Source organism: Microchirus variegatus, assembly GCF_963457635.1.
Source record: "Microchirus variegatus genome assembly, chromosome: 6".
Lineage (NCBI taxonomy): Eukaryota > Metazoa > Chordata > Actinopteri > Pleuronectiformes > Soleidae > Microchirus > Microchirus variegatus.
Window position 1 is genome coordinate 28027326 of NC_139807.1, and position 16141 is coordinate 28043466.

General features: G+C 36.0%; 1 protein-coding gene across 1 annotated transcript in view; it reads left to right on the plus strand.

Moving 5' to 3' along the window:
- The window catches only part of plekha7b (pleckstrin homology domain containing, family A member 7b), a gene marked incomplete at its 5' end in the record, with an annotated part of 113316 nt that extends 107036 nt beyond the window's left edge, over nucleotides 1–6280 (plus strand). Inside the window, one exon of the mRNA XM_083891663.1 lies at nucleotides 6230–6280. The remainder of the gene's footprint in view (nucleotides 1–6229) is intronic.
- Between the last annotated feature and the right edge of the window lie 9861 nt (nucleotides 6281–16141).

Here is a 16141-nt window from a genome sequence, read left to right on the forward strand (position 1 = left end):
ATTCTTTTTTTCAAAAAAATTGTCAGATTTTGGACGAAACAGTGTTCTATGACATTTGGGTTGATGACATAGTATAGTATGACGTTTTGGTCACATTTTGGAATAAAAAAAGTTTTTTCAAAAAGTTGTCCGATTTTGGACGACATAGTATAGTATGACCTTTTTGTCAAATTTTGGACCAACATTCTTATTTCAAAAAAATGGTCAGATTTTGGACGAAACAGTGTTCTATGACATTTGGGTTGATGACATAGTATAGTATGACGTTTTGGTCACATTTTGGAATAAAAAACGTTTTTTCAAAAAGTTGTCAGATTTTGGACGACATAGTATAGTATATCGTTTTTGTCAAATTTTGGACCAAATTTTTTTTTTTCAAAAAATGGTCACATTTAGGACTACAAACTATAGTATGACGTACTACATAGTATAGTATGACGTTTTTGTCAAGTTTTGGACCAAAAAAACGTTTTTCAAAAAAATTGTCACATTTTGGACGACATAGTATAGTATGAAGTACTACATAGTATAGTATGACGTTTTTGTCAAGTTTTGTAGCAAAAAAACGTTTTTCAAAAAAATTATCAGATTTTGGACGACATAGTATAGTATGTCGTTTTTGTCAAATTTTTGACCAATTTTTGTTTTCAAAAAATGGTCACATTTAGGACTACAAACTATAGTATGACGTACTACATAGTATAGTATGACTTTTGGTCACATTTTGGAATAAAAAACGTTATTTTAAAAAGTTGTCAGATTTTGGATGACATAGTATAGTATGACCTTTTTGTCAAATTTTGGACCAACATTTTTTTTTCAAAAAAATGGTCAGATTTTGGACGAAATAGTGTTCTATGACATTTGGGTTGATGACATAGTATAGTATGACGTTTTGGTCACATTTTGGAATAAAAAAAAGTTTTTTCAAAAAGTTGTCAGATTTTGGACGACATAGTATAGTATGACCTTTTTGTCAAATTTTGGACCAACATTCTTTTTTTCAAAACAATGGTCAGATTTTGAACGAAACAGTGTTCTATGACATTTGGGTTGATGACATAGTATAGTATGACGTTTTGGTCACATTTTGGAATAAAAAAAGTTTTTCCAAAAGTTGTCCGATTTTGGACGACATAGTATAGCATGACCTTTTTGTCAAATTTTGGACCAACATTTTTTTTTCAAAAAAATGGTCAGATTTTGGACGAAATAGTGTTCTATGACATTTGGGTTGATGACATAGTATAGTATGACGTTTTGGTCACATTTTGGACCAAATTCTCTTTTTCAAAAAAATGGCTAGATCATGGACGAAATAGTGTAGTTTGACATTGAGGTCGACAGCATTAGACATTATGTTTAGCTCAAATGGTAGAGCACCCAACCTGCAAGTGATGAGGCTGTAGTCCTCGCTACAGGTGACCCTGGTTCAAATCCCACACCAGGAGGTCTTGCCTATATGTCATTCCCCACCTCTATAGCTCCTGTCTCTCTCCCCTATACTATCTGTTAAAAATTGCCCGATTTTGGACGACATAGTATAGTATGTCGTTTTTGTCAAATTTTTGACCAATTTTTTTTTTCAAAAAATGGTCACATTTAGGACTACAAACTATAGTATTACGTTCTACATAGTATAGTATGACGTTTTGGTCACATTTTGGAATAAAAAAAGTTTTTTCAAAAAGTTGTCCGATTTTGGACGACATAGTATAGCATGACCTTTTTGTCAAATTTTGGACCAACATTTTTTTTTCAAAAAAATGGTCAGATTTTGGACGAAATAGTGTTCTATGACATTTGGGTTGATGACATAGTATAGTAGGACGTTTTGGTCACATTTTGGAATAAAAAAAAGTTTTTTCAAAAAGTTGTCAGATTTTGGACGACAGTATAGTATGACCTTTTAGTCAAATTTCGGACCAACATTCTTTTTTTCAAAAAAATTGTCAGATTTTGGACGAAACAGTGTTCTATGACATTTGGGTTGATGACATAGTATAGTATGACGTTTTGGTCACATTTTGGAATAAAAAAATTTTGGACGACATAGTATAGCATGACCTTTTTGTCAAATTTTGGACCAACATTTTTTTTTCAAAAAAATGGTCAGATTTTGGACGAAATAGTGTTCTATGACATTTGGGTTGATGACATAGTATAGTAGGACGTTTTGGTCACATTTTGGAATAAAAAAAAGTTTTTTCAAAAAGTTGTCAGATTTTGGACGACAGTATAGTATGACCTTTTAGTCAAATTTCGGACCAACATTCTTTTTTTCAAAAAAATTGTCAGATTTTGGACGAAACAGTGTTCTATGACATTTGGGTTGATGACATAGTATAGTATGACGTTTTGGTCACATTTTGGAATAAAAAAAGTTTTTTCAAAAAGTTGTCCGATTTTGGACGACATAGTATAGTATGACCTTTTTGTCAAATTTTGGACCAACATTTTTTTTTCAAAAAAATGGTCAGATTTTGGACGAAACAGTGTTCTATGACATTTGGGTTGATGACATAGTATAGTATGACGTTTTGGTCACATTTTGGAATAAAAAAAAGTTTTTTCAAAAAATTGTCAGATTTTGGACGACATAGTATAGTATGACCTTTTAGTCAAATTTTGGACCAACATTATTTTTTTCAAAAAAATTGTCAGATTTTGGACGAAACAGTGTTCTATGACATTTGGGTTGATTACATAGTATAGTATGACATTTTGGTCACATTTTGGAATAAAAAAAGTTTTTTCAAAAAGTTGTCCGATTTTGGACGACATAGTATAGTATGACCTTTTTGTCAAATTTTGGACCAACATTTTTTTTTCAAAAAAATGGTCAGATTTTGGACGAAATAGTGTTCTATGACATTTGGGTTGATGACAAAGTATAGTATGACGTTTTGGTCACATTTTGGAATAAAAAAAAGTTTTTTCAAAAAGTTGTCAGATTTTGGACGACATAGTATAGTATGACCTTTTAGTCAAATTTCTGACCAACATTATTTTTTTCAAAAAAATTGTCAGATTTTGGACGAAACAGTGTTCTATGACATTTGGGTTGATGACATAGTATAGTAGGACGTTTTGGTCACATTTTGGAATAAAAAAAAGTTTTTTCAAAAAGTTGTCAGATTTTGGACGACAGTATAGTATGACCTTTTAGTCAAATTTCGGACCAACATTCTTTTTTTCAAAAAAATGGTCAGATTTTGGACGAAACAGTGTTCTATGACATTTGGGTTGATGACATAGTATAGTTTGACGTTTTGGTCACATTTTGGAATAAAAAAAGTTTTTTCAAAAAGTTGTCCGATTTTGGACGACATAGTATAGTATGACCTTTTTGTCAAATTTTGGACCAACATTTTTTTTTCAAAAAAATGGTCAGATTTTGGACGAAATAGTGTTCTATGACATTTGGGTTGATGACATAGTATAGTAGGACGTTTTGGTCACATTTTGGAATAAAAAAAAGTTTTTTCAAAAAGTTGTCAGATTTTGGACGACAGTATAGTATGACCTTTTAGTCAAATTTCGGACCAACATTCTTTTTTTCAAAAAAATTGTCAGATTTTGAACGAAACAGTGTTCTATGACATTTGGGTTGATGACATAGTATAGTTTGACGTTTTGGTCACATTTTGGAATAAAAAAAGTTTTTTCAAAAAGTTGTCCGATTTTGGACGACATAGTATAGTATGACCTTTTTGTCAAATTTTGGACCAACATTTTTTTTTCAAAAAAATGGTCAGATTTTGGACGAAATAGTGTTCTATGACATTTGGGTTGATGACATAGTATAGTAGGACGTTTTGGTCACATTTTGGAATAAAAAAAAGTTTTTTCAAAAAGTTGTCAGATTTTGGACGACAGTATAGTATGACCTTTTAGTCAAATTTCGGACCAACATTCTTTTTATCAAAAAAATTGTCAGATTTTGGACGAAACAGTGTTCTATGACATTTGGGTTGATGACATAGTATAGTATGACGTTTTGGTCACATTTTGGAATAAAAATTTTTTTTTCAAAAAGTTGTCCGATTTTGGACGACATAGTATAGTATGACCTTTTAGTCAAATTTTGGACCAACATTATGTTTTTCAAAAAAATTGTCAGATTTTGGACGAAACAGTGTTCTATGACATTTGGGTTGATGACATAGTATAGTATGACGTTTTGGTCACATTTTGGAATAAAAAAAAGTTTTTTCAGAAAGTTGTCAGATTTTGGACGACATAGTATAGTATGACCTTTTAGTCAAATTTTGGACCAACATTATTTTTTTCAAAAAAATTGTCAGATTTTGGACGAAACAGTGTTCTATGACATTTGGGTTGATGACATAGTATAGTATGACGTTTTGGTCACATTTTGGAATAAAAAAAGTTTTTTCAAAAAGTTGTCCGATTTTGGACGACAGTATAGTATGACCTTTTAGTCAAATTTCGGACCAACATTCTTTTTTTCAAAAAAATTGTCAGATTTTGGACGAAACAGTGTTCTATTACATTTGGGTTGATGACATAGTATAGTATGACGTTTTGGTCACATTTTGGAATAAAAAAAGTTTTTTCAAAAAGTTGTCCGATTTTGGACGACATAGTATAGTATGACCTTTTTATCAAATTTTGGACCAACATTTTTTTTTCAAAAAAATGGTCAGATTTTGGACGAAACAGTGTTCTATGACATTTGGGTTGATGACATAGTATAGTATGACGTTTTGGTCACATTTTGGAATAAAACATTTTTTTATAAAAAATTATATAATTTGGATGGCATAGTATTATATGATGTTTGTGTCATGTGGAGAGAGACAGGAAACAGGAGGCAGAAACTGGGGAATGACACCGTGAGACCGCTCGGTGTGGGATTCGAACCAGGGTCACCTGCAGCCTCAGCACATGGGGCAGATGCTCTACCAACTGACCCACCACTGTCCCGAGGGAAGTCACATTTTGGAATGAAAAACGTTATTTTAAAAAGTTGTCAGATTTTGGATGACATAGTATAGTATGACCTTTTTGTCAAATTTTGGACCAACATTTTTTTTTCAAAAAAATGGTCAGATTTTGGACGAAACAGTGTTCTATGACATTTGGGTTGATGACATAGTATAGTATCACGTTTTGGTCACATTTTGGAATACAAAACGTTTTTTCAAAAAGTTGTCAGATTTTGGACGACATAGTATAGTATGACCTTTTTGTCAAATTTTGGACCAACATTCTTATTTCAAAAAAATGGTCAGATTTTGGATGAAACAGTGTTCTATGACATTTGGGTTGATGACATAGTATAGTATGACGTTTTGGTCACATTTTGGAATAAAAAACGTTTTTTCAAAAAGTTGTCAGATTTTGGACGACATAGTATAGTATGACCTTTTTGTCAAATTTTGGACTAACATTCTTTTTTTCAAAAGAATGGTCAGATTTTGGACGAAACAGTCTTCTATGACATTTGGGTTGATGACATAGTATAGTATGACGTTATGGTCACATTTTGGAATAAAAAACGTTTTTTCAAAAAGTTGTCAGATTTTGGACGACATAGTATAGTATGACCTTTTTGTCAAATTTTGGACCAACATTCTTTTTTTCAAAAAAATGGTCAGATTTTGGACGAAACAGTGTTCTATGACATTTGGGTTGATGACATAGTATAGTATGACGTTTTGGTCACATTTTGGAATAAAGAAAAAAATTCTAAAAAATTATCCGATTTTGGACGACATGTTTTGTCAACATTTTTTCGAATTTTGGACCACATAGTATAGTATGACGTTTTTGTCAAATTTTGGACCAAACAAAACCATGAAGTGTCATTCATGAAGTAGATATTTATAAAGTAGAAATGCTGGTCCTGGTCAGCAATCCAGTCCTCAGTATGCAGCAAGTACAATAATGTGTGTGTGTGTGTGTGAGAGGGAAGGTTGTGTTCACTCCTCACATTATCAATTATGCACGTGTTATTACTAATGTTTTATGTTCAGCGTACGGGCAAATGTGATTAATGCATGCATATTTATTTCATGTTGGAGACTAAAAGCAAAAAAAAAAAAAAAGTAAAATTCTGGACTCTTTATTCACACAAGTCTGGAAGAAAGAAAGAAAGAAAAGCTTCAGTCTGATGTTGATTTGATGGATTCTGCAGTCAATGTCTTGATTCTTTTTGATTTATTGATGTTTTTCTGTCTTTTTCCCTCTCGTCGTGTCTCAGCTCAAGCAGTTTCTGGACACTGAGGTGCTACTCCACAACTGAACTCTGCGAGAAAAGGATTTCAGACATTGACACAAGTTTCCAGTAGAAACATGGAAAGTGAATAACATTTAAAGGACAACGACCTCTTTCTAATGGGCTGTGAGCCGTGTGTCGACTCCAGAGGGAAAGAGAAGATGCCGCTGTGCTTATTAACGATGATCGTCGAAAAACAAAATGTTAATCTCACGTGAATAAAAACCGTTATTTTCTACATGTTATTGCACTTTGAAATGTACACTGTTTAGAGCTTTTTACTTGCTGCGTGAGCTCGACCGGGAACTTCTTTCTCTTTCTGTTTCGGATTTTTTTTCCAGGTACAAAAATTGCGACGAGAGCTTTGTACAAAGCGTGTCACGGTGACAGTGCTATTTTTTTATGGAAACTCGGATAATATTCTTACACCAAAACCACTTATGTATATGTATCTGTAGCACTGCCAGTCTCCTGTTAGCTTGCCAAAATGAGTTGTATTTTTGCTTACATCAGGATGAAAAATAACCATTAACATATTTTCTGTGTGACTGGGCGAAAAGATTGCATAATGGAAGTTTATAAAAAAATGTGAATATTAAAGATATTAACACAACGTATGTGTGTATTTATTAAAATTTGATTGTGAACTGTCTTAAAATCAGATTTAAATCAGTTTATTGTTGACTCTGAAGACAGTAATCGACTAAGGGCCAATTCCAATTCCTATCTTAACCCTCAAGCTCAACCCTTAATCTTAACTGTCCCTCAAAACCAAGTGTTGAGGGTTATTTTGTCACTTAGAACTCGTACTCGTTTCGCTGCTTTCGGCGCCATCTTTCTTATGTGAAAACACGCAATGCATTCTGGGTAGCCCTTGCTCCCAAGGGTGGTCTCGGAAAATCTCAATATTGAGAGCGATACAGCCCTTAAACTTGCCCCTCAACTTAATTTTTCAGAAAATCGGGACAACACTTGCACTAGAGGGAGCGCACATTTTTGAGATTGAGGGTTAAGCAAGGAATTGGAATTCACCCAAGATCTCGTCTATTTGGAGGGATTTAAGCAGACTAAATCCAGTATAAGTTAATTAGGTTAATAATCCACTATTTATTCTAAACGTGTGCAAAAGGAAGCATAGAAAACTGTGCGTTCACCGTAACTCCACGATTCTCTTTGAACCTCCGCACATTGATCGCCGTGACCTCTTCGACTTTATTCTATTATTTGAATAAGGGAACCAAAACATGGCAAACTCAAAGGAGGTTGAAGTTTCAATACAAAAAAACGTGAGAAGCTTCTTCAAGTGTTTCTCAGGTTCAAAACGTCTTCTTTTTTTTTTTTCCTCCTCCTTCTCGTCAAAAGAGCATTTTTAATTCTCAACCAAGAAGGTGGGTTACTAATAGCTCTGGATTCTCAAGTGCAGAATTCTTCTTATATCTTTAAATAATGGACTATACCTGCAACTGTAGAATAGAATATAGAGAATAATTATGTTCTGAATAGAAAGAATAAAGATTGACATTATGACCTTAAAGGGGAAATAAGTAGTTTATAGTGCCATCTAGAGGAGAGGCTGAAATACAACAAAGACCTGCTCCTCTACTCACCCCCTCCCTTCCCTGAGCGCTACGGTATCAGCAGCTGGTCAAATGTCGTCCTCGTCGTCTTTCTCCGTGTCAACAGATGAGGTTCGTGAGGTGAGGGAGAGGGCGAGGGAGAGGGCGAGCTACCGCGGCCGTAGCAGACGAAGCGGAGAGAGTGGAGGCGGGACTTCCGCTACAAGTAAAGAGTAGCTTGTTTTGTTCTCTCGCGTTTGTCCTTACAGGCTCCGGTAGAAACATGGCGTCTCGCTGCTAACAGTGACTATGCAACCGCGGCCCGCGGTTATGTTATTTTACATGACTTTTTGAAACACTATGAAAATGAAACAAAGAATATTATACAGCGACTAGACAAAGCAGGAGCACATAATATGTATAAAAAAGTGGATTTTGGGTTATATAAACCCATAAATACTACATATTGTACCTTTAAGTCCTTTAGTGTAAAGCCAGATCTGTGCAAAATTCGAAGGCCGTAGGATTTATTGTTTTCGATCCAATGACAATATACAATTATTTGTCATTAACTCTTAGCAAGAATACAAGTTACAATAACACAGCTTACAGGCTGAAGTTTTTAAAAAAACAGCAGGAAACTGAAACTATTAAACCTGAGGAAACTTAATGAATGTCAGTGTAACAACATTCAGTTCAGTTCAGTTTAGTTTATTTCGAACATGTGAATAATTACAACAACGAAAGAAGAAATGAAAATAAAAAATAAAAAAATGTCCGAAAAGAAGTAGTAAGAATAACTTGTATAATACTACCACTTCTCCATTTTCTAATTTTTATCACAAATTATTCTGGCTATTTGACGCATACACATTTTTTTAATTATTACTATAATTATTATTATTATTTCTATATTACGTTTTTATAAGCTGTGATTACGGAGTACCTTCTTCCTCTTTATACTTTATGAAAATCCATTCTTTATACCCTTTTTCAAACTGAATCAGGCTTGTACTAAACCAAACGGTATCAAGCTTTGAGATGAATGATTTTAGCGGTGCCGTGGAAGTTCACTTACTGTGTGTCACCTGCAGCCAGGCTCCTATTGGACGACACCAGCTGTCAGGGTTTTAGGGTTTTCAATGTACAAAAGGTCACTTCCTGTGTTTCAGGAAGTCTTCACTGGAAATAATAATTTTGCCCTTTCGTCAAAGAACCACTAAAACTCTTTTCAGCTGTGCTAACATTATCGCACAAGGGTTTTCAAATCATCCAATAGCCTTCTAACACCTTTAGCAAACACAATGTACCATTAGAACACTGGAAATGGGCCTCTATACACCTATGTACATATTCCATTAAAAACCAGACGTTTGCAGCTAGAATAGTCGTTTACCACACTAACAATGTAAAGAGTGTATTTATGATTCATTTAATGTTATATTGATTGAAAGAAAAAAAAAATTCTAAGTGACCACAAACTTTTGAACGGTAGCGTATCTGGTCTTTGGTCCTAATATTTATTAGAACGGCTGCAGTTGTGTGAGTTTAACTCACAGGAAGCTTAATAATGTTATAGAAAAGCAACTTTGAGTCACATCCTTCAGTTCAAAATGTCATAAAATTGTGCATGTGTGTGTGTGTGTGTACCTTAGGACAGTGTTTTTCAACCCTTTTTTGAGCCAAGGTAAATTTTTTTCATTGAAAAAATCACGAGGCACATGCACCAAACATAAAAAATCTCTTTAGCCTATATTAACAATTTAGTCAAACTTATCAAAGTGTCTTGAATGTTTATATCCATATTATTTGCAGATAATTCATTATTTGTTTTCAAAAAATGTTTTTAGACCAATTAGGTGATATTGGACAATTTCCCACGGCACACCTGATGATCTCTCACGGCACACTGGTTGAAAAACACTGCCTTAGGATATGGTACACACACACACACACTTGTAATGGATACAGCACCCTTGCCTCCCCTGTCAGGGCGAGTTGTTGTGTTGCAACTCCTCCCAAGTGACATCTTTATCTTCAATTTCAGCATAATTATCATGCATCGTGGTGTACTTTGAAAACACCTGAGAGAGAGAGAGCGAGAGAGAGAGAGTGTGTGTGTATGCACCTCCCACAGCTGCCTCATCCTCTCTGCCTCCGTCTGTCCTCCAGGATCTGGGCGGGTGGCGGGGGACCTGCTGGATAGAAGACCCATCGCATCTTCTCTTCTGCTTATTTAGCAATAAAATGGGCTGTATCCACCCTCCTCCTCCTCCTCCTCCTCCTCCTCCTCCTCCTCACCCAGGACCCCTCCACTGAGGATTGTGGCATTTCCATGTATTGACGTTTGGCTGGCTGGTTTATATACATTTGTTATTCTGTGCTCTGGACTTCAAAGAGAATGAGAGAGGGGCCTATTATGCTAATTCGGTCCTGTTCTGTTAAACGCAATCACGGCCTCGCGCATTAATCCTTTACTAAGCACTCGCTGGCTTCGGAGATGCTTTTTCTCAGTCAGATAGAAAGACAGACGGGAGGCAGAGTGTTTGGTTTCCTGCCTGACACGGAGTCATGTTTGTACATAAAGTACATAAAGACCTGGTGTCACCGCAGGATTTACAGTGTGTTGTTGTCGTTGTTTTTATGCTTTTAGAGTCTATGGAGACCCTGCTGAGTAAAGTCTGACCTTGTTCTGGAGCCTATATTGTTCACTACACGGCCTCTCTGACATTATTCACACTCTGACTGCAGCAGAGCAAGGAAGAGAAAGGAGAGATCCTACACCGATCCCCACTGACACCTATTTCCATCCCATAAATATTATTGTTCCTCCGCAGTGAACGTCTGAGGATTACACTACAGTGGAAACACCAGCCGGCATGCACTTCCTTTTGCGCGCAGCAGGGGGGGGAACCCCGAGTGTCGTCCAATTGAACAAATACAAAAGCAAGGAACCCAACGCAATAGGTGCTTTGATTTCAAACGAGTATTTCATGCCGTTTTATCATTTTTCTTCTTCTTTCCCAAGCTCTACACACGCTACATTTTTTTTTTTTTTTTCTTAAATATGTAAGAAAGAGAATTGTGATTTGTTGAATAATTGAAGAGTTCGGAATCACTGAATATTCCTCCTCCCAGTGTGTGAGCGTGCTGTAAGAAAAAAAAAAAAAAAAAAGAATAGAGAGGGGAAAAGCTGAATAATAGTCACCAGTGCAGCACGCTCACTTAAAGCAATTGCAGAAATGAAACAATAAAAGCCTTTGTGGGATCTTTTATCCCAGCAGTTTACATCATGAGGGAGATGTGAGAAAAAAAAAAGAAAAGATAAATATTGGATAATCCGTTTACTGGCGTAATACATTAAACAGAAAAAGAGAAGACAATTCCTCCGACATGAATGATTAAGCATCTGTCAAGAAGGTGCCGCGTTACATTAAACAATGAATTTGTCTCGCGTTCCTTAAACGCTCTGCTTTTTACAATACCTACAGTGCGTTTGGGCTTTTTGTACATAAAAGCAATTGCTTTGTAAATGAAGCAAACGCCTGTGGGCCTCCTCTTTAATCACACACACACACACACACACACACTGAGCTAAGTGAAATCTACAGTGATGCCACTGAAGGCATTTAATAATGATCTTATCACACATTCAAATTACCGATTGGATCCGAAAATAACATACGAATGCATGCGTTAAATGTCGGCCGATGCCGTATAACAGTTGTTTAAAGTGTGTTTCTGAGTAGTACAGTGTTAATATTTGCAGTATTGTTGGCACACGGCTGTGTGCTGGTGTCCCTGTTAAGTATATCATTAGAAACGGGCATGTTGCACTTCTCATTGCAACACGATTAATCAGCGGTTCTCTGTTAACTTGAAAGGAAATATTAGATCCTGACTAAACTTTGATGAAATCCAGAGTTACAAGTAAGAGATTTTGGGTCAACTAATGAGAACAGAGCGTCCCACTTTGCAAGTCCGATAGGGGAGAGAGATGATTTGCATGTATGCAAATTCAGGGTTTGGGTTAATTGCATAACTCGGCATTTGGACATGACTAAGTCGTGTTACGTATTTTCTCTTGTGAAAGTTGCTCTTTAACATTGTGACCATGTCTGTGTCACTGATGTCTCGTCAGGTTTTTTTTTTTATACACTTAGACTTAGACTTAGACAGGAAAAGCCTTTTGGGCTCGAAACATCACTGAAAAGCTCTGAAGTGGATCTTTTGCTTCCTTTTAATTACACATTACATTAGTTCACGTAGAACACGCAGATTTCATCAGCTGACTGCAATCAACAAGCCATACTCTCCATTTCAATAAGTTTCCTTCTTCCTCACACATTTCTTGCTACACAGATGCTGCCTCACACTGTTGCTGCTGCTGCTGCTGCTGCTGCTGGCAAAGCTTTATCGCTGCTATCTCTCTACATAAGACTTTAAACAGGTGGTCAGTGCAGGCAGCACCTGAAAAGTCCAGTAATGACGTCCAAAAAAGCAGAGACAGGACTTAAACTTAACAGTTAAAATGGAACTTTACTCACTGAATCAAAGGGAAAAGGTGGTTTGTAGATTCTCTGCTCATTTCTACTAAAACAAACAACCTCTCAACACTGAAGTGCGGCATATACCGCTCTATGTCTGCAAACCATTGTGGGAAATGCAGTCCTTCAATACCATTACATACGTTCTTAATATACATAACTGAACATGGAATATCAAACAAAATGTTTTCAAATGATTAACGTATGAGTAATCTTTTAAACAAATATTCTTTATGATGACGTATGAGGATGGAAAACAAAGTCCATATGTCATATAGTGCATATTTATTTATTGACTATACTATCCTATATGGTTGGAGACACTACAGCAAGGCTATTCAACTTAAGGCCCGGGGGCCAGAACCGGAACCTTCAAGCAATTTGGACCAGCCCACGGCCAGTTAACCCATAAATAATGAATGTATTATTAAAAAGCCATTAAAACTGCAGCTTCGTCCATTTCTAACACTTTGTGACACTTTGTGATACTTTGCGTCCCTTTTTGGCAAATACTAGTACAGCTGTAATTGTATGCAGTCTATGTATATGTACCAGAATATTTTGCACTAAGAGGCAACTGTAGCAGTTGTACCTGAATATTATTGGTACTGTTACTTGTATTTCTGCAAAAATAACCTATTGTGGCCATTGCACCTTAATGTTGTTTATATTGTTACCTCTAATTTTATAAGAGCCAGTTGTGACTGTTATACCCAAATGTTGGTGATACTGTAACTGTAACCTTTTTGCACTATACGCAAATTGTATTGTACCTGAATGTTGGTGGTTTTTTACCTTTTTTTGCACAAAACTTGCAGCCATTTCAACAAATAAGTGCTAAATAATTGATAAAATTTTGTATCATCTCAAAATAGTAGTACAGCCTTCCCCAAAAGCTGGCCCTCCAGACATTTTAGTTGAATAGCCCTGCACTACAGAATAAGAGGGTATAAACTCACACGTCCTGGCAACGTGTTAATGTGACTTACATAGATTCTCCTTCTTTCCTAAAAGCAGATAATTATGAATGCACGTTTGAGAACAGTAATCACTGTAGTCCCTGAGCATGAATCAGCTGCACACACCTTTGAAAACTGCTCTGACTGCACTGTAATCAGTGCACACACACCCCCCCCCCCACCACCACACACACACACACACACACACATCATCATCATCATCACCAGCCGCACTCAGTCACTCTGACTGAACGGCGTCCTCTAATTAAGCATGCAGAACAGGAGAAGAACACATGTTAATTTAATGTAACAAAAATGTTGATTTTCATGCAGTCTCCTTCTCAAATATTTATGGGCCAGACTTGAATTTCAAGATGCATCAAAGACTCACAGGGTATATGCAAATGTGTCTGCCTCGTACTTATACCCCCCCCCCAAAAAAAAGGACAAAAAAAAAACAAAACAAAACCCAAAAGCATTAAAAAACAAGTTGGACTGTATTTTAACAGATGAAAATATAGACTCTGCTTCAACCATAAACAACCATTGTTTAAAACAGCGTTTTTCAACCAGTGTTTCGTGGGAAATTATCCAATTTCACCTAATTGGTCTAAAACTTTTTTTTGAAAACAAATAATTAATTATCTGCAAATAATATGGAATATAAATATTCAAGACACTTTGATAAGAATGACTACATCCAATGATTTCACTGAAAAAAATGTACCTCGGCTCAAAAAAGGTGGTTTAAAAGGATAAAGCTGGAAATGAACAATAAATAAAACATAATAAAACTTCTTTCTCTCAAACATTTGAGGTTATTTTGAATTATTTAATTATTATTATTTCGCAATGAGCCTTTATTTTTTGCACAGTTAACTGAGTGTAAAGCAACATAAAGTTCATCTGATTCTGTCTCCACAGAGATGATACATGCAGGTTGTTTTTCCCTCTGTGTCCAAAAGGTGGCGCACCAGACACGTAAAACACACACACACTGACGGAGTCCGGGCGGGCGAAGAGGAGAAGTCCGCTCGTTCGGAGGCGCAGCAGCAGATACTTCATCATCATCATCATCATCTGTGGCGGCTCCAAATGGAAAACACTCCACTGTGTCACTGTGTTTTACACGACATGTTTGGGGCACGTGTGAGGTCAGAGGTCAGCGCGTAAAAGCGTCTTGATGTCACTCACTGATGTTTAGAAGAAGAAGAAGAAGAAGAAGTTAAAAGGAGTGTGTTTTATTTACATGAGTGAGTTTCAGGAAGATCTTTTCTTTTTCTTTCTGTAAAAAAAACTTAAAACTGCTGCTGCGTCTCAACATTGCGATGATCCTGGAGTCTGAGCTGAAGCCTCCTCTCTCTCTCTCTCCCTCACTTCTCTTCTCTGTCTCTCTCTCCTCTCCCTCTCTCTTCTCTCTCTCCTCTCAGTTCTATGTGACTCTGCAGTTAACAATCAGAATTTCCTCCTGCTGTCTCAGCTCATTGTAAGTAACTTTTCCTCTTTCTCTTCTGTGATGTGATACATGATAGTCTGCTATATATATCTATATTTACACACACACATACACACACTGTTGTATGTATACATATATATATATATACATATATATATATATGTATATATATATATAGAGGATCAGTGCTGTGATCCTGTGTTGGTGCTGTTTCAGTTTTATTTGTCACACAAATGTTGCTTTTACAGATCAAAACTTTCTTCTTTTTTTTTGTCCATCAGCTGTTTTTATTCCTTTTCTGATTATTTTTAAAATTATTATTTTGTTATGTGTGTGTGTGTGTGTGTGTGTGTGTGTGTGTGTGTGTGTGTGCCTCCTCTAAACACAGCTGATCTGATTTAAAACCGTTGTTTATGCTCAGTCTGCAAAGAGTTTTCTTTTAAAACACCGTCGACTAATTTGTTTTCCAATATCAGGTTTGATTATCTGTGATCTAAAATAACCGATTCTTCAACATAACGTGATTTACTGCGTGTGAATGCTGTTACACACACACACACGCACACACACACACACACACACAGATAAATGAACAAATGAAAATACGTGTGTATGTTTGCAAAGGTTGAAAAATGTAAACGTGAGAATTCCTCTCTCGCAACCCAAAAATTAATTACACGTATATTTTATTTTGAATGATTTAATTAAAACTTTATTTTATTTCTTCATGTTCTTTAAATGCGCTAATTTAATTAGCTTACAATAATGCAGTGTGGAAACTGTGATCAAACGCTTGCAGATATGCTGCTATCAACAGATCTTTTATGGGCTAATTTATGACAATTTCTTTCAAATCTAAAGGAACGCGGTGTTGACTTCCGCTTCATTAAAATGTGCAAATAATGTCGAGGATTATTAAGAGTTTAAATCAAAGTTATTTGTTATGGAGCAGAACAGTGACCGGTGTTTTTTTTTTGCTGTGTTTAAGGTGCTGATTGCTTTTATGGAAATTGGAAAACAAACTCCTCATCCTTACTCTCACCTGCTCTCACATTATCTCACATCCATGTGTTTTTTTTTACCGCTCTGCAGACGGAAGGAAGGAAGGTCAGCGTCACAGTCGTTAGAAACCTATACATTTAGCGCGTAAGTGTCGGAAAGTGCGTTATCTTTAAGTGATGATCTTTTTTTTTTTTTTTAAATATACGTTTATTGAAGTGAACAAACTGCGGCCAATCTAACGACCATCATCCCTCTGTCACTGCACTTTTAATTTCACCACACATCCTCTCTCCCCCTCTCTCTCTCTCTCTTGCATTTCTTGTCTTGGAGGAGGGGGAGAGGAAGAGGAGGAGGAGGAGGAGGAGGAGGAGGAGGAG